Raw genomic sequence first — 19,812 nt, 5'->3', positions numbered from 1 at the left:
GTCCTGCCCCTGCGGAGGGGAGGCACACACGTCCAATGGAGGTGAGGAGCTCCAAGCTGCATGGCCTCCCGCCCTGCCTCCCGCCGCCCCGAATGCCCCGGTAAATGGGCCCCGGAGCCTGCTGAGACGCGGCCGGGGTGAGCTCAGCAAACTCTATTTATGCCCCATAACCGATTTGCATGTTTTGAGCTCTTCCATCGTGTCCTAAGATACCAGTTAATCAGCCTATTCCAGATTCTGCCTGAGAGCCGCCACGCGAGACGCAGCTGGGTTGCAGGAGAGCAGAGCTGTCACTCCCCGCTGCCTCCCGCACTGCTCTGACGCTGGCGGTTAACTAGCGTCACCCGAGGCTGTGTCCGTGCAGTAAGCAACCAGTGTTCTGTCCTGGGACCACCATCACCTTTTCATGCAGTCATTTCAGGGGCAGATGTCAAAACCCATGTCTGGGGTTTTGGAGAAGACTTGGGGTGACATTATCAAGAGTAGGCTCAATTCAGAGGGATGAGGGAACCGTCAGTAAAAGCAGTGTCAGGTAACTGGGCCCCTGGCAATATGGCTTGTTCAGATCATAGGTGTTTTGTATCATGAGTCGGCTTCGTGCTGGCTTCAAGTCACAGTCAAGACACAATACCAAATGCTCTTTTCCTCTCCCACTGTCCCCTGACATTGTACAGTACAGCTGTGCGTTGGTGAGGAACTAGCATGCTCAGCACCTATTAGCTGATGGACATACTGCATTATTCCACTTAATCCTCACAGCCACCCATAAGGCAGGCAATGCTACTACAGTTGAATAAATGAATAATCTGAGCCCAGGGAGGTAACGGGTCGAGACCAAGGTCACCACTAGTAAATGGTGGGTCCAACTGGTTTGGAGCCAAACTGATCCAAAGCCCTGCACTAGCAGCACCAGCAAGATTCCTAACAATAGTGTGCTCAGAGCCAGGAACAGATAATGTGGGGGATGATCTTGAAGGATAATAATCCCAGCACTTTAGGAGGCTGAGGCGGGAGGATTGCTTGAGGCCAGGAGTTCAAGACCAGCTTGGGCAACATAGCGAGACCCCCTGTCTCCACACACACACACACACACACACAAATTTAAATAGCCAGGCATGGTGGCACATGCCTGTAGTCCTGGCTACTCAGGAGGCTGTGACAGGAGGATTGCCTGAGCCCAGGAGTTGGAGGCTGCAGTGAGCCATGATTGCACCACTGTTCTCCAGCCCGGGTGACAAGAGTGAGACCCTGTCTCTAAAAAAAAAAAAAAGTTAAAAATTAAAAAAGAAGAAAATACTATGAGAGTATCTTACAAAGCAAACCAGGTACTCTTCAAAGCCATGCAGCAATCGGGGGGCGTCCCAAGGAAGTGGGATAATCAAAGATCAAGAGAAAAAGCCAGGGTATTGCCAAAAACAGGGACCTGAAGTGTAATAATACTACTCCTCCCCATGGGGGTTAAAAAACTGGTATTTGAAGACGACAATGTGAGAATTCTCCAGGCATAAGACCCTCCACAGCACTGGGGCTGAACTTGAGGATGGGCACCCTCTGGAAGGCAGCAGCCTGTCTGGATGTAAGTCATGCAGCCCCTTCCCTCCCCAGGCACACGCTGCTAAAGCCCAGCTCACCCTCCAGGTCTCTTGCCTCACGCCTCTGAAAACCACCTTCCAGATTTGCTAGAATCCTCTACACAGAGAGCTCCAATTAACAAATGATGGTTACTGGAACATCCCTGATCACAGCCCGCTGGAATATCTCAAGAGATTCTAATGCACTGTTCCAACATTAATATTTAGAGAGAGAGAGAAAATTCCCTGCTCAAATGAATAAATCATATATACGATACTTTCAAAAACATGAATGCAATTGACTTTCACAATGAACTGAAAGAGATACTATTTTTTTAGCAACTGTTTCTATTTGAGGATTAATTGACTCACTATGAGTTGCATATTTAAAATGTACAATTTACTAAGTTTTGGCATATGTATATTCCTGAAACCAGGGCCACATAAGATAATGGGCATAATCACCTCCAAAAGTTTCCTCATGCCCCTTGGTATTCCCTGCCTCCTGCCAGCCAGTCCACATCCTTTTCAAGACTTGGTATGGTCTGTCTTAATTCAGACATCCTAATAGATGCAGCAAATGGCAAATTTTTTAAAAAAAATTTTTGTAGAGAAGGGGTCTGTTGCATTTCCCCAACAACTGATAATATCAAACACCTTTTTCAGGTACTTATCTGCCATCTATATATCTTCTTTGGTGATACATCTGTTCAAATCTTTTGTCTATTTTTTAATTGGAAAGTTTGTTTTCTTACTAAGTTTTCAGAGTTCTATCTATACAGAATATCTGTCTTAAAGGTGAGATAAACAGATCTTACAAGTAAAATATTCAAAGCTCAGTAGCAAAACATTTCCAGTCGCATTTTGGTACTCAGTTCTTATAATTCTTAAGCTGTGTCTTTCTTCATATTATACAATACTGTGGGTTATATATAATCACAAAGAAAAAGATGTGATAGTCATAATGGACCAGAAGCTGAATACAACCCACAGCACTCTGAGTGTAATGGGAAAGATGCTGAAGTATTATCAGAGAACTTAAATTCTCAGAACTGCCAAGAATTCTTGACATTAGTCATGACCTCCTTAGGGTTGAGGCTTTGAAACTTAGACAGGCGATGAGTCAGGCAAGGCCCAAGAGGAGGAGAAAGGACACAACTACAAACATGTTGCTCAGTGAGGCCTGAGGTTAAAGGAGCTGAGATGATGAAGCTAAGGGAGAGAGCCCTTGAAACATAAATTCCAGCACTGCAGCCTGAAATGCCACAGTGGAGCTAATTATATGGTACCAATTCCCAGGTGTGGTCCCTGCCACCGGGACTGAATTCTAAATGTCTCCCAGGCAGAGACAGCTTGGTTCTCATGTTCCAAATTCCCAGTCCCTCTCCCTTGCTTTCCCCACCTACTTCTCTATGTGACTGGCACAGTGCTGGGCAGTGCTGAACACAGTGATACACAGTGATTACTGACTGGTGTTAGAAGAATGATGTCCCCCCCACTTCCAGGAGTCATAAAGAAACTGTAAGTCTTGGGATTCAGTTGCTATGGGAAAGATTTCGATTCCACAGAAAGAACTTTCCAGCTATAAGAGATAATGTGACTTAATAGAACTCATTAGTCAGAAAGGGGTTAATCTTTGCAGGAGATCCTTCAGGATGGCAGGAAAAAAAAATAACCTCAACATTTGATCTGGCATATAGACCACTCGGTAAGCTGTATGACTTGGAAGGGTCTTTTTGGGCTCTAGGGATTCAGAAAGCTAAACTATTGTTCTTTTCCCCATAACTGACTGTCCCCTCAACCTTCCTTCACAACCACACCCTTAGACCACAAATAATCATCCTGCTTCTCCATCTCCATTTTGTTCATACTTCAAGGCTGCACATTTTAATGTAGGCATTTAATGTGCTAAGATCTGCCGGTGAGATCAAAACAAACCACCAGAAAGGAATTGATGGGCTGAAGAAAAGGCTAAAGACTCTTGGCAGACACAGACCACTGTTCTAGTCCGTAGCTTCATGGAGTCTTCAGGCTTTTCCCATCTTGCTAAATATTTTACCGACTGTCTCCTTGCAGGTCTCTCTGCGGACAAGCATAATGAAACACTGGAGGCCTCGCCTGTGGGGTTCTGTCCTCTGGGCCACATGCAGCTATGCCAAGCGGGGATGATGTGGGAGAGAAGAAAGGGAAGAAATAGACTGTGCAGCACTTAAATCCCCAGCTTGCTCCTGGTTTGATGTGGTGGGCTGTTCTCGGTGTAGACAGGGACTCTGGGACACTTGACAGGCTGCTGCTGCTGTCAGTTCCTGCAGGGATTTCATGAGCTACAAGAACACAAGCCTGCAGCAAAGAATCCCATGCAAGTGGGATTCTTAGGCGACTCTGCCTCCCCAGGATGATTTGGGGGAACAGGTCCAGGCTGCTTCAAATGGTGGCCAGTCGGAGACTTGAGGTGGCTGCTCTCTACAGGGACATCAGAGCTGAGATCAGGGCAGCCCCAGGATTCGAGAGAAGGGCGTCCTGGCAGCTCAGGCCCTTTGGCAATGACCATCCCGCTTAACCCTCCTATTTGATCAACTCAAACCCAGAACTCAATAGCAACAACACTATTTGCTATCTGGACAGCTTCTTAAGAGACTCTAAATCAGTAGAGCTGTGCAGCTTTTGATAAAGGAAATAACTTTTGTGAGTGTTGATTTCTTCATCAGTAAAATGAAAATAGCTTCACCCATCTCTCCAATATTGGGAGGATAATGTAAAATGCTGACCACCATCTCCAGCACACGGTAAGTGTTCCATCAATGACAGGTGACCCTAAAGCTTCTGTCAAAGGTTAACATCTCCCCCAGAGGTGTGGGGTGTCACTGATATCACCTCAACACTGGAAAATCGAGGCCTCATCACTGATTACCCAGGGTCAAACACCCATGGCCGAAATCAGGACCCCAAGAAATCTCAAAGCTCTGCCCTGCACCCAGACCTCTTGGGCTTACAATGCACCCTTTTCAATGCCCATATTCTCTGCAGCAAAGAAACAATGTTTGGACTCAGTTGTGCCCCCATGCTCCCTGTCCGCAGCTGCCCTTGCAGTGTCCTGCCGCTAGCTGTGGCCCGCTGACCCGTTCAGCTCTCCTTCTGACCCTCCTTCCATCTGTTCCATCCCCACCCACGCAAGGAGCCACCCCCGTTCCTAGAGACTCTGGGCACCACCGATAAGGGTGGGTACCAGGAACTCCACCCTTTACTGAGAAAGGCAGGCTGGTTTATCGCCACTCAGACCCAGCTAGTGACCACCCTGGGGAGTGTGTCAGCCACCAGGAGCATCGCTGTCAGGGAAATGTTATTAACTAGGAAGGAACTTTACAGAATGTTCCACACAAATGTCACATTGAATTGAATCAGAAATCCAACCTGACCTCCTCCAAACCTGGTCATTCCTTCTTAACCTTGAGGGCAGTGACAGAAGAAAGGGAGAGGGGAATGGAGTCTTGGTTGTTTTTCTATTTAACTTTGTGTGGGGAGTGCCTAGTGGTCAATTAAGGTACCCTGGGCACCCAGCCTGGCTGGAGTAAGGGATGGCAAGTGCGGGGGTCTATTTAGGGAGGTGATCAGAGCCCAGATCAGGCCCCACAGAGTTGGCACCGATCTCCATCATGTTCTTTTTAAGAGGGTTGGCAGCCCTAGAGTCTATTTTTAAACCCATGAGAAAGGTGCTGTGTGGATTCCAAAAAGTGCCAACATTAAACCCGAGATCCCTGGAGGAGGGAGGGAAGCGGGGAGGCACAGCTGAACCTAAGATTTTCTCTTCACACACACAGGGGTTCCCCTTATTCCTGGGATCAGATATTGACAGTCCTTCCAAAGGGATCTCTTGGGTTACAGGCCCACTCTTTGGCACGGCTTTAGTGGAATTTGACTCCTAATGAGCGCGTGAGTTGGAAAAGGGTTTGCACGCTAGGTCTATTTTTCAGAATTGAGATTTTTTTTAAACCTCCTACCCCCAGTGTGAAAAAATCCATGTGCTTTTTATATATCTGGCATCTTCCCCTTCTTCCTATTTTCAAATCATATGCTCTGGAACCCCGGCTCCTTCCTGCATGCACTGCAGAGCCCACAGCCAAGAATTTACAACAGAAAGACCCCAAAAGTCTAAGTTTCCCATGGCCATAGTGCCCAGCTCCCCAGAAACCCAGTCACGGTGCTGGAGGAGGATGGGGAGTGGACCCAAGTGGCAAGCCTGTGGGAGACAGGATTATTTTACCAATAGTGAGAAATAAACAGACATCCAAACGCCACTGTTTCCCATCAAATAACCAGATGAAGCGAACAGAATGTTTTATGTACAATAACAAATTTCAGTTTCAGTATCTGTGTCTCTTTTTGGATAAGAAATAGAACCAGAATTCCTAAAGAACAAAATGCCTTGAGATTAAGCAAATGCTTCTGCTGAACAGTTCTGGGACCACCAAGGACTCCCTGGGCAGGGAAGTAGGAGATGAGGTCTCTTCTCATCTCCGCCCAACTCAGAATCCCCAAGCCTAGCACAGAAGCAGCACTCAATACATGTTTCCTGAGTGGAACACGATGCAGTTATGTGCCCCATGTCAACCAGATAGGAGCTCCCGTCAGACATGCTCAAAACAACAGACATGAGTTTAAGCACAATGCTGGCCACACAACAGGGGCTCAATAAATGTTAGCTGGATTGGAATCCAGTCAATTCAGATTTCTAAATGAATCAGATATTCGGGGCTGGTTGACTAAACTGTCCATGCCCCCATGTGCTGTTATGGCCCCTGTAGAAACAGCCTTGGGACCACTGTCCTCTTCTAGGCAGAGAAGTTTCAGGTGCTTCCCATCCCAGGGCCAGGGCCGTGTTGCAGAAAAAGGCCTTCACACCCCAACCTGCCCTATCCATCCTTTCCCCACAATCTCCATTAGTCCTAAATTGCCAGTCACGCCCAAGAGAGCAATTCTGTTTCTTCAGTCCCAAGGCAGCGAAGCAGACAGCTCTTCAATAGTTTACATCTTTCTGCTGAGGATGGGAAGATGTTGGGGTGTCACGTGGGTGCCTAAAGAGAATTCCAAGTGCACCCACATCACCAAGAGCCCTGGCCCATGCCACAGAGCATGCCACATTTCCCCACTGTGCAAGGAATGGGCTGCATTTAGAACTGACACTTCAGAACATATTGCGGACTGGGGAGCCGAGACTAGAGTGGAAATTACACACATTTTGGAAAACATGGATGAGCAGCACTGCCAGAACAGGCCCATTTACTAAACTACCTTCAGTGTTTCCAAACATTAGGGAAACCTTCCTCTGCAGCCTGCTGGTATGCGGGGAGGAGGAGCACATACCGGAGAAACTGCAAAATCAAACTCACTGGGACGGTGCTAATAGGGAAAATAGGGACTCCTTTTTTTTCAAATTGCCAAACAGGCTTAAGTACTGGCAGTGAATCCCATGGCTCAGAGTTTCTGAAGGATGCCCAGGGGTTGGACAGCCCTGCATGGCACGCTCACCCTCAGCAATGAAGAAAGGTTCCCACCCTTCCTTAGAAATGCAACTTTGCCTGATATGAGCTGCCATCTGGAGCAGGCAGGGCCAACCAGGGGGTCCCCTGAGGCTTCTCCTTTATTTAAACAATTCACCCCAAGGGACACAGCCAGATGGGTGGCCCATTGCCAGCCAGAGAGACCTGCCCAAGATTCCAGAGGGGTTTGTGACCCTGGAATTTGGGGTCTATACCCCTAGAGTTTGTTCAGCCTCTGGAGCAAGGCTTTCCCTGCATGGAGAAGGTAGCCTTGAACCATCCATTGGGAACTGGGCCTGGAAGGCCCCATCCACACCCTCTAGCCCATGATGATTCACCACAGAGACCATGAGATACAGAATTAAGAGCAAGAAGGGGGAACCGATTTGAAGACAATAATAATAATAAAGCTACAGTCAGCAAGGCATGGTGACTTATGCCTGTAATCCCAGCACTTTGGGAGGCTAAGGCAAGAAGATCACTTGAGGCCAGGAATTTGAGACCAACCTGGGCAACATAGCAAGATCTCTGTTTCTCCATACACACAAAAAAATTTAAATTAGCCATACATGATGGTGCGCATCTGTAGTCCCAGCTACCCGGGAGGCTGAGGCGGGAAAATCGCTTGAGGCCAGAGTTCAAGGCTGCAGTGAGCTATGATCCTGCCATGACACTCTAGCCTGGGCAACAGAGTGAGACCTTATTTCTAATAATAACAGTAATAATAGTAATAGCTACAATGTGTGAGCCAAGTATTGTTCAAAGCATGTTAGATGTGTTAACACATTTAACCCTCACAACCACCCTATGAGTTAGCAAATATTATTATTCCCATTTCACAGAAGTAGCTAAGGCACAAAAACATTAAGTCATTTGTCCAAAGTCCCCCAGGAGTAACATGATGCCTGGGGCAGTGCATGGAACACAGCAGAGGGACTGACCCTGGGCTTTGCACCATCCTGCAACCCGAGGTATTTTTAGGGTAGAGGGGAAAACTGAAATTCAATATTCTCCAGTAAGAGTTGCTCAGTCTTGGAAATCTGGGTGCAACCAGGGCATCTTTAATAATTTGGCCATTATCTCTATTCAGAAAAGATGCCAGCCACCAATCACCATCACGTTCAATGCAGAAATGTGAGGTATCTGTTTCCATGAACTAGGCCCTCCAGGGTTTAAAGAGGGGGGAATCTGTCCTTTACAAGAGCCATAGAGAAATGGGGAGACCTTGAATCAATAATCCCAGCCTCTCCAATCAAGTTCTCTAGAATTACAACAGTAACATCATCATGTAACCTCCATTGCACACTTCTGAACCAAGAGAAAGAAGCTCCAGGAGCTGGTGCTAGGCCTTCCCAGCTGGTCCAGAATGATCCTAAACTCCAAGAAAGGATAATGAGGTAGACCAAGCCCGGGGGACCCCCTGCTGTAAAACCCACTTACTCGTCATCATGGGGACCCTGCTGATAAGGGGTGGCTTCCACTGGCTAAATGCTGACTGCAGAGGTTTCCCCTCTCTTCCCAGAGCCAAAACATAGCAATTAAACCCAATTAAATTACTAACTGGCCTACCTGTGCCTCCTGAATTTTTCCATTTGTACAACTTAACAACAGGAAGACAGGCTCCTTCCTCCAAGACGCACTTAAACTCCTTTCAACAGGGTGCTTAGCAGCTACCACTGGAAAACACCTTGGAATCAGACCTCAACTTCCTAGTCCTGTTTTCTCTTTACTACCAAGGCAACAGGAGCAGGTGCCACACATAGTACTTCACATGGGGCTCATCGTATTATTTTAATAATTGAAGAGGGACCATTATCTTTCTATTTAATCCTCTTATGAATTCTGGCTGGCTGCTCTTTCATGTATCTTTTCATACAGTATTTATATCACCCTTTTTATAACTAAATTTAAAAGGTGAGGAAATAAGCTCTAAACTGTCAACCACAGCTTCATTTCTTTCTGTGTTGCTTATCTGCAGAAAACCCTGCCCACCCCAGGGGAATCCTAAGGTATGTGTCTAATCTGGATATTTCTTATCTGCACAATATTGAAGGGTATCTAGAGGGCCCCCTCTTAAAGCCTTGGCTTCATGTCTTTTTAAAGAATTACGGCCAGGTGCAGTGGCTCACACCTGTAATCCCAGCACTTTGCAAGGCTGAGGCGGGTGGATCACCTGAGGTCAGGAGTTTGAGACCAGCCTGGCCAACATGGTGAAACCCTGTCTCTACTAAAAATACAAAAATTAGCCAGGCATGGTGGCGTGCACCTATAATCCCACCTACCCAGGAGGCTGAGGCAGGAAAATCGTTGGAACCCAGAGGCAGAGGCTGCAGTGAGCTGAGATCACGGCACTGCACTCCAGCCTGGGCCCTGGGCGACACAGCAAGACTCTGTCTCAAACAACAACAGCAACAACGTTATGGCTGTGTCGGCAACGTTCTTTCCACCTCTGCAGTTGCATGAATTTGTGAAGTGAAGACCTCATTTCTACTCTAACATCAGTGCTGAAGTCCACTTTCATAAGCTCCTTTTCAAAGTGACCTGTCTCAGCACCCATGACCTTGAATTCCTGAATAAAGGGATGTCAAGTGTTAGAGAAAGAATGAAAAATGCACAGTGAATCAAGCATCACACAAAAACAGCCAACGCATCATTTCTGGAATGACTGAGCTTTAGTCTTCAGAGAGAGACATTTCCAGGATTTCTGAAATAAGATACCAAGATGCCAATCAACATTTCCGAAGGAAAATCATTGCCAATATCCATATCCACCTCTAGTGCCTCAAGTGCTTTTCGGGTGAGGGTCACAGAGATAAAGTCTCAATGGAAAAATTCGATGGGACTAGATAGATAGGCTTTTTCCTCATTCATTTATTCTTTCACTCAAATGTGAACTGTTGAATTGCATTGTACAATCTGAGCACCCAGTGGTAGACACAAAAAAAAGTAAATGCTGTTTGGTTCCTACTCTTGGAAAGACTGCAAACTAATAGAGGTGAAAGATAGAGTTCTATGAAAAATAGGACAATAAAAGGGTTACATACTCAGTAAGATAATAGCTCAAGAGATGCCCCAAGACAGTGTACAATTAAATACCAAATGAGAGGTTGCAACACGAACCGCCAGGAGTTCAAGGAAGTGGCTGAGATCAGAGAGAGCTACAGCTCTGGGGGCATCTTTGACGGAGCAGTGAGCATTGAACAGAATCTTCAAAGACTGCCAGGTTTTAGGAAGTCGTGGGGATCTATTTCAACACCACCAATGCTTTTTTGAAGGCCACTGTGTTCCAGAATCTTCTTGATTATAAAAGATAATCAGAGAACACAGGCTTCCTGACCTCCTGGAGAGAACATGTGGATCCAGAACCAAACGCTTGAAAATTAAAACATATATATTAGACGACAACATAAATATGTCTACTGTAGGAAGCTGTGTGAATGTTATGTAAAGGAATGATTCGTTGCTAATGATCGTATAGCCTTTACAGCCTTAAATGTCTCCTGTCGTGAGGTTGGAGGGAGTTTCCATCCCTCACAAAGATTTTATACAAAGAGGAAAATAAAGTGATGATTTTTAGATTTATTCAGTCATTTAAAAATTATGTGTGTGCCTCTGGAGGGGCCAGGCCTTGTTTAGGATCCGACACTGAACAGACAGGCAGGAATCCTGCGCACACAGAGCTGACATTCCTATAGGAGGGAGGAGAGACAGACAGATGAGCAGTAAGATCTATTTATCCCACAGGGAAGTGGTGAGTGCTAAGAAGAAAATCAAACGTGGAGTGGGGATGGAGAGGGCTGTGGGGTGCGGTGCCCGATGGTGTTCGGTCCCTGAGGCCTTTCTGAGGAAGTGACACTTGGGGAGCTGGATGCAGGCGGGGATAAGGCCGCAGTACCTGGACATGCCCAGGTTGTGACAGGTAAGCTCCATGCAGTGGGAGACCACTCTAGTGCCCCACCCCATCCCTCTCCTATCCCTGAGATATGCCCCTTGCTTGGTCTGGAATGTCCTTCTCTACACCTACAGATGTTAGGCAACTTTTTTTTTTCCTTTTTCTCACTCCATTGCCCAGGCTGGAGTCCAGCGGCACAATCATATCTCACTGCAGCCTCGAACTCCTGGGCTCAAGTGGGCCTTCCACTTCAGCCTCCCAAGGAGGTGGGACTACAGGTGAGCACCACCACACCTGGCTAATGTTTTTCATTTAGTTTTTGTTGAGATGAGGATCTCACTATGCTGCCCAGGATGGTCTCAAACTCCTGGCCTCAAGTGATCCTCTTGCCTTGGGCTCCCAAAGTACTGGGATTACAGGCATGAGCCACTGTGCTCAGTCTTTAGTTTGATGCCCATGGGACAAGCAGTTAGAGGCACTGGTGGAGGAACGAAAAGAAGAAAGAAAAGACAGGAATCGATAGCATTTAGGAGGTGCTGGGTACTGCTCTAAGCATTTTACAAGTGTTCACCCACTTAACCCCCACAGCAACTTTATAAAGCAGGTTTTCTACTTATCCTGATTTTACAAGTGGAAAACAGGGCACAGAGAGGTTGAAAAACTTGCCCAAGGTCACACAGCAGAGAAGTGGCGGGGTTGGGATTTGAACTCAGTAACCGGAGCCAAGTCGGCCCCCAACAAGCATTCTGCTCTTGTGCCTCAAAGATGCCTGTGCAACAACAGGAAGCTCAGGAACTCTGAGGAAGTAATGAGTAAGAGAGACATGGGATCTGGCTGGGAAAGCCATGAGAGAGACTCTAGGGAGGTTCTTGGTTCTCCATCGACAGCTTTTGCTACAGAGCACAGTAGTGCCTTGTTCAGGCCACTAACTCTAATTAGTGTTTTGCATTTGCCAAGTGCCTACCCTGTGCTGAGGCCAATGGAAGGATGCTGAAGTCAATGACAGCTGACATAGTCCTCCCAGGGCCTCCCTGGGAACTCACCTGGGAGGCAACTGGTCAATCGGACCAGAGAGTTGGCCTGGGTTCATTTCTTTTAGAATTTTTTTTTAGAGATGGAGTCTTGCTATGCTGCTCAGTCTGGTCTTGAACTCCTGGGTTCCAGCAATCCGCCCACCTTCGCCACCAAAAGAGCTGGGATTACTGGCATGAGACACCGCACCCAGCCTCTTCTCGATTTTTGACCAATAACTTTCCATTATTTCCTCTTAGACTCCAGTTGAATTCATGAATAGCATTAACATTTTTCAAATGCCTGTAGGAGTTTGTTGAGTTAACCTGAGTGACTCACCAGAGAGCCTTCAGCTTATTCTCCTCCTCTCTGGGGGGTGAGACATTCTCCTCTGCCCACCCAGGGGGTGGGGATGGGAGGGGACACTTCTCCCTCAGTAGATTCTTCCCTCCGTAGTGGGTCGATGTGTCTCAGACACCGAGGGTCAGGGTGTTCCTGGAGTCTGAGGCCTCGGTGGCGCTGACTGCCAAGGGAATGTGTGTTCTGTGGGCCACCCAGAGGGAAAATGTGTGCACATGTGTGTGCATGCATGTGTGTGCACATGTGCCTGTGTGTGCACGTGTGTGTGTACGCATGTGTATGTGTATGCACAAGTATGTGTATGCACAAGTATGTGCATGTATGAGTTTGTATTTGTGTATATATGTTCATACGTGTGTGTGTGCATGCATGCATGGATGTGTGTGTGTGTGTGTGTGCATATATCAAGGCAACTTGAGACAAGGAAACCAAGAGTGGGTCCCAAGGGGTTAGTGTCTGGGGCTGGGGGCAGGGTTGGGGGAGAGGATGACGAGGAGGATGCAGCTAGGGGTGGGGAGAGAATATACTACAAAAAGAAATCAAGAGTGGTTCTGGCATTTAAATTTCTAATCTCTTCTCACTAGAAAACTTGTAAAATGTCTAACCAGAAGTGCTCAAGAGAAACATCTCTGCCTAGTTCTTTTACATATGCGGAAAGTCTCCCTCTCTGGAAAACAGTCACCACTTTCTGTTTTCACTAGGGACTCCATTTGGAAGGCTGTAGAGAAGAGCTGAAAGCCAACAGGAGGTCTTGCTGGTGATGTGAAGTGGGGTCCATCTGTGGCCCATGCACACCAAAGCCTCTCCAGCCACCTCAATCTCCCGGCCCTCAGAAGTTTCTCTAAAAGGTGGCAAGCTCTGGACCACATACAAGCCTACCAGCTAGGACTCCCTGCTGAGCAGCCATTCCCCAACTGGATAGGGCCACCATGCCAGCCAATTTCAAGACACGCCTTTTAGGCAGAACTCACGAGAATCTGTTCTCACCCCAGCACAGCTATGCACAGTGCCTGTTGCGTGGGTACCACGTCCAGGGACCACCTTCCTAGGCCCTCTCACTGTATTTCCACCACCCTGCCCTCCCTTCTGCAGTCATCTACCACAATCCTGTTGTCTTCTGCAGAGGAATAAACACACCTCAGTCCCCATCCCAGCAAGAGCAGAAGGCATGACAGAGGTGGCACCAGAGACCACATCCCCTGTGGTCTGGGTCAGTCCATTCCACAGTCGCCCCACTGGAGTCTGCACAGATGGCTCCTCCCTGTCCTTCATGGGAAGGAATGGAGCTGAGGGCAGAGACCAGCAATCAACAGAGCCAGAGGAGCACAGACCCTGCCCCAGGGTGGTGACCCAGGGCCAAGAGGGAGGCAGAGGGTCTCCAAGGCCAAGAGGGCTGGAGGCAGAGGTCCGCTTCAGGGTCCATCCCGGGGGCTGGGGCTAGGAGAGGGTGGAGAGCACACTGAGTGAGGGCTGGGGGTCCCCACTGCTGGCGGCTCCCCGGCTGCCTCACAGCTAAGGGTCTACGTCACAGTCAGGGACAGAGTGTCAAGAAACACCCCTGGCCAAACTGGGAATGGAGCTAAGTAAACCCAGGGATTTAAATAACTGGGATTTGTAAAGGCTAGGCACAAAACGGGGGTTTGTGACAATGTGCAGAGCCCTCCATCTAGAGGAAACATTGCTTATGTGCTTGACACCAGCTCCATCTCACTTGGGCCGGGGGCCCTTCAGCAAGGGTTCCTCCTGCCACACCCCCTGCCATGGGGCCACCTGATGGAAAAAATAACTGAATATTTCCACAGAGAGCTTTCAAACCAAACATGCAAACTCACAAGGCCAAAATGCAGGGCCAAGAAGAAAACGCAGGGGCTTGCTGCAGAGGAGCCCACTGTGTCGGGTGAGGCTTTGCCTGGCATTTCTTGGATAGGTATTTCAAACAGGGGGAGTAAAGCTGCCCTTCTGCAAGCCCCTTAATGTCACCCTCTGTGTCTCCTTTTATCTATTTGCCTCTAAGCAGCAAGCCACTGAACCATTCCGCTCCCCAGTTTCCTCCCCAAAATAAGATCTTATTTCCCAGAGGGAGCAGCGTAGGAACTGAGTCAGCCCTGCATCTAGCAAGTCTTCCCCTAAACATTGTAGGGCCCTCCTTGCTCCAGGTACTTCCTGACACCCAGGAAGGACGGGGCCGCCTGTTGAGAACCGTCTCGGGGGTCTCAGATTCTTGGTGAGTTGAATTCTAAGCATTTTATTTGAATCGAAATACATCACATTGTATACGTCAATGTTTACTTCATCTTATGCATTTGGAGTTAGAGCCTCTCTAATCACCTAGCAAATCCAAGTAAACAAGGTGTAAATCTGGATCCCAAATTAGATGAAAATATTCCATCCTATTCAGCTTATCAAATTTCAAGTATTTCATTAACTTGGTCATTAGATGCTAGCTGATCAGAAAGTCCCAAGATTTCTAACTACTATAACCTAAATGGTACAGGCGTTTCTAAAATATTCACACTGAAGAAAGCTCCTTTGCTCATCCAAATCCATTTCATCTGATTGAATGATTTTCTCATTTCCACAGAGAGCTGTTAAACCAGCCATGCAAACTATCAAAGCTACACAGGCCCAGGAGGAGGAAGAAATTAGACAACATTCAAATAAGTCAATTCTTAGCAAAGTAACGGTGCACCTAATTAATTGAATGCAGTGCATGGGGTTTCTGTGAACCAAGTCCTATTTCCTCTGAGAGCTGTCTAACTGGTAATCCAGTCATTGAAGGAGATCGTTTTGAAGGTCTCCCAAGTCCTACTCCCGGTCCATGCAACTGTCCCTCCTCCAAAATTATTCACAAGACTCTGATCAAATACTTCCCTCTTCAGAGAATTCTAATTTTTGGAAAGTTCTTTCTCATCTCAAGTTGAAATCTGCTTTCCTGTGACTTCTACCCCACCCTTTCCCAGGTTCTTCCCTGGAGCACCAAGGAGTGAATCTCTACTCTTGCTAGTAGCAACCTGGTGACAAATCTGGACTTTTTTCAGCCTTTTCAGTACTCTCTTTTCCTCTGTTCCTCCAAGGTTTCTCCCAGGCATGGAGAAAGACCCTTTTCCTCATTGAACCCCTGCTTACGTTCATCCAACGATCAAGGTCTCTCCAATAAAGGAAAATCTGAATGCCATCCTCTTAATGAAGACTGACACTGCATTTCCCAAAGTGTGTTCCCAGGAACACCAGCCCTGTGTAATGTCGCCCACACCAATCCAAAGGGTGCTCTGGGTAAGTAAATGTGGACAATGCAAACCTTGTCCTTAAAGAGTCACAAACCAAGGAAGTATATTAAAGCCCTGAGCAGGGCCAGATGTGGTGGCTCATACCTTTAATTCCAGCACTTTAGGAGGCCGAAGTGGGAGGATCACTTGAGGCCAGGAGTTTGCCACCATCCTGGGCAACATAGCAAGACTCTGTCTCTAAAAACAATTGTTTTTAATGAGCTGGGCATGGTGGTATGCACCTATAGTCCCAGCTACGGGAGAATCACTTGAGCCCAGGAGATAGAGGCTGCCGTGGGCTATGATTGCATCACTGCACTCTGGCCTAGGCAGCCTTGGAGGCATTGCAAGATCCTACCTCAAAAAAAAAAAAAAAAAGGTGTAAGCATTCTTGGAGAAACTGATGAACAGTGTTTAAGCCAAGATTCCATAATCACATTTGACTCTAGAACTCTTTATTTCCCCCACATAACAAACACGCTTTGGAAAAGGATGGTTATTTTCACTCTGACCGAGCTTTTAACATTTCATTATATTTCTCTACCCCATTCTCTCACCCTCTATCCCATTCCCCACTCTTAGCCTCCTGGTCCCCAGGAACTAACACCATCAAAACAAAGAACTTTAATGCAATAGTTCTCAGTATTTAGTGAATTCTGTCTTAAAGCAAAGCATCCTTTTGGGATACAACTAATCAATTCCCTAATTTTCTGGCTTTGTACATGTGAACATTAGTATATTAAGTATTCACACCTTCAATGAGATCTGTAATACAATTCAGTGCTACCACCTACCGCAAGGGCATTTTTCAGGTAATTGATGTTTGTCATTAAATTCGCTGACAAATATGAAAGGCAAGGAGAAAACCAGAAACATTTTGGACACTTTTTAGCATGCAAGTGTATCTAAATCTATTCAGTTGAAGCTTTTTTTTTTTTTTTTTTGCTTTCCACAAATGTTTTTATCTATAATATTTTTCATATGCACTTGGGAGCTAATTACCCAAAGAAACCTCATGGTGAAGGTTTTGCAAATTAAACAAACATCCTGCAATGCATCTGGGCTTTGAGTCTTGACGCGTACACAGTTTTTAAGGTGGTTTTGTTTTTGGTTTTCTGAGTTCAGAAGAAAACCCTGTACCTAGTGGAACAAACTATGTTCCTTCAACAAATCAGGGTTTCTTGAAGGAATGGGCAAAGCAGGTGATACAAAGTTTCCAAAAGATGGGCCTCCCCTGGGGTCACACATGTGGTCAGCGGGCTTCCAAGGGTCCCATCTGAAATGCCTCACAGGACCTGGAGAAGCGACGCTGGGCTTTGCCAGCCCTCGAGACCCGGCTTCTTCTCTTGAGTCTCCTGTTTCTGCCCCTCAAACGAAAGCAGAATGAGACTAGGCATGATGGCTCACTCCTATAATCCCAGCAGTTTGGCAGGCCAAGACAAGAGGGTCACTTGAGTCCAGGAGTTCAGGACCAGCCTGGGCAACATAGCAAGACCTCTTCTCTACAAAAAATGTTTAAAAAATTCCCAGGGGGGTGGTGCATGACTATGGTCCTGGCTACTCTGAAGGCTGATGCGGGAGGATGACTTGAGCCCAGGAGTTCAAGGTTACAGTGAGCTATGATCACACCACTGCACTCCAGTCTGGGTGACAGAGCAAGACCCTGTCTCTAAAAGCAATTAATTAGATAATAAAACCACATGAAGCAGAATGGTTTTGTGATTAAGGACTCTGACTCTGAGGCCAGCTTGCCTGGCTTCCTGTCCTAGTCCGCAGCTGTCTAGCTATGGAGAGGTGAGTAAATCAATCTCTCTGTGCCTCAGTGTCTTTATCTGTAGCCTGCAGTGACCTCACGGGATAACTATGGGGATGAAATGCGCTCCTGCCTGCATGGTTCTTCAATGAGGCTTGGCTGGGGTCCGACCTTCCCCTCTTCTGGGTGTGGTCACTCCAGTCCCAACCACTGCTGCCCCTGCTCGCTGCGCATCCCTGAGGTGGGGTCTTCATCACTTCCGGTCTGGGCCTTCCCGCAGGCGCTGTCGAATTGATCTTGGTATCCAGGCTTCCTTCCTTTCCAGATCGCGCACTGCCAAGGGTCCTCCCGCTCAGAGTCGTCCATTGCTCCTTGGTGTTTTCCAGAGCCTTTAAACACCCCGGCGGAGCCTTGCCCAGCCCTTCTGGGTCCACTTGGCAGCGGAGGGTCGGAGCTGACTTCACGCTTTCCGCACTGCCGGGCAGCGTTGCCATCAACCGTACTCTCCGCCTGGGAGCCCTCCTGCGTCCCGTCTCCCTGCACGCTGGAGTGTCCCTTACAGCCAACTTAAAGGTGCCTCCCTGCGGATCGTCCCTATTCCCTCCTTTACAGTTTTCTCTCAAAGCGTTGTACCTCTTGTAGCAGGTTCCTTTTGGCGGCGTTGGTGGTCGAGGCACAGCCCATCTCCCCTTCCAGGCTCTTAAGTGCTTTTCAGAGAAACCACCACAGACACTGAAAGAAGAAGAGGAGCTCGCGTCTTGCCAGGGGCCAGGAATTAGGAACATCTCAGAGGGTGGGCTCCCTGTAGGAGGCAGGGCTGGAGGGGCCTCTGCAGGCAGCCCTGCATGCTGCCCCTGAGCCCTGAGAGAACCCAGGGGACCCTGTAGACAGGCTCTGCCCAGGTCACAGTCATAATAATGCCCCTGAAGAGAAAGCATCTTTATTGGTAAAGAAATAAAATTAGATGCAAACAAGCAAAGCAAAGATCTTTCAACAGCACCTTCAGGCTGCCCCAGCCACTGCTGGCTCTGAAGCCATCCCATTTATTCAAAGGCTAGGGACAAGCCCCCAGTGGCCACGTTACAAACTAACAGAGTCGAGAGAAGGGCTCAGAACAGTTATCCTAATCCTGGAGTGGCTATTTAAGTACCTCTTTGTGCCTGAGACATTCGGAGCAATTTGCTAATCCCGGCCCAGCACTCACTACCATGCACCTCTGTGATGGTCGGTGCCACACACTAGCATCTCCGTTTCTCAGATGCAGGCATGAGGACACTGAAAACGAAGTGAATTTTCAAAACTCCGCAGGGAGACTATCTAGATGGAGCCTGGAAATTCAAGTCTCTCAATTTGCCAGTTCATCACTCCGCCTGCAGATGCTTTTTAACCAAATCTGAGAAACACAGTGGTTCTAATGAAAGGCTGTTTCTATGGCAGATTCCATAAAAAGAAAGGAATAAAGGTGATGGTGGAACAAGTTCCCTTTAACAAATCACTCAATGCAAGAAGTTTGACACGTTTTCATGGTTTCCCACACACTTAAGTCAGAGTGGGTGTCCGGTGGTCATTCATTTTTCCACTCCACATGTATTTATTTAGTGCCAGCGACATCCCAAAGCACAGAGGGATGCCTGATGGGGGTCATGGCCTTAAGGGGCCCAGAGGGTGAGGAGCCAGGAAGCTGGACAGGAGGGCAGGCCCTGGCCTGGCCCAGAGGGGTGGGCTGGGCTTGGACAGGGGCAGGGAAACAGTGGTGGAGGGGCTGGCCCTGGGGGAGGCCAGTGGAGATGAGCAGTCACGGTTTGTGGGTGATTATGTAAAAAATGTGGGAAAAGTCCGCTCTGGATGGTGATATTGAATGGCAATTCACACCCATTTGGTAATGAAAAGCCTCCCCAACTTATGGATTCAGCATAGTAGAAAGAGCTGGGCTTAGAATTCACACAGTCCTAGGTCAGACCCTGCCACTTACTGGCTCTCTGACCTATATTTAAGAGAGACCCACCCCCCTACCCCCAGCCCAACCTGACAGGGGTAGCTGGGAGAGATAAGGAACTGGAAACCGTGTGGTATCATATGACCTTCTGAGAGGTAAACCAGTGCAATCAACACAGATGCATAGCCCCAGCTAGCTTCAAACATCCTTGAAAAACAGGATGTCTCTTAAGTAAACAGCAGTCAAAACATGGCTCATCTGATTAAGGCTAAACTAAAGAAGGAGACAGAAAGTAGAAAAAAATAGCCAGACGTGCTGGCCTGCACCTGTAGTCCCAGCTACTTGGCGGGCTGAGGTAGGAGGATCACTTGAGCCCAGGAGGTGGAGGCTGCAGTGGGCCATGACCACAGCACTCCAGCCTGGGTGACACAGTAAGACCCTGTCTCAAAAGTAAGAAGAAGGAAGGGAGGGAGGGAGGGGGAGAGA

At 47.7% G+C, this 19,812-nt stretch overlaps 1 protein-coding gene across 5 annotated transcripts in view; it reads right to left on the bottom strand.

Annotated features, from left to right (window-relative positions):
* Positions 1-19,812, bottom strand: part of ANK1 (ankyrin 1, erythrocytic) — a 240,567-nt gene that overhangs the window by 113,435 nt on the left and 107,320 nt on the right. The gene's annotated exons all lie outside the window — the stretch shown is intronic.

The sequence above is a fragment of the Colobus angolensis genome, unplaced genomic scaffold (assembly GCF_000951035.1).
Source record: "Colobus angolensis palliatus isolate OR3802 unplaced genomic scaffold, Cang.pa_1.0 Scaffold52, whole genome shotgun sequence".
In the NCBI taxonomy this organism is placed as follows: domain Eukaryota; kingdom Metazoa; phylum Chordata; class Mammalia; order Primates; family Cercopithecidae; genus Colobus; species Colobus angolensis.
The sequence above is the reverse complement of the archived record's forward strand: the minus strand, read 5'-3'. Positions and strand labels throughout refer to the sequence as shown.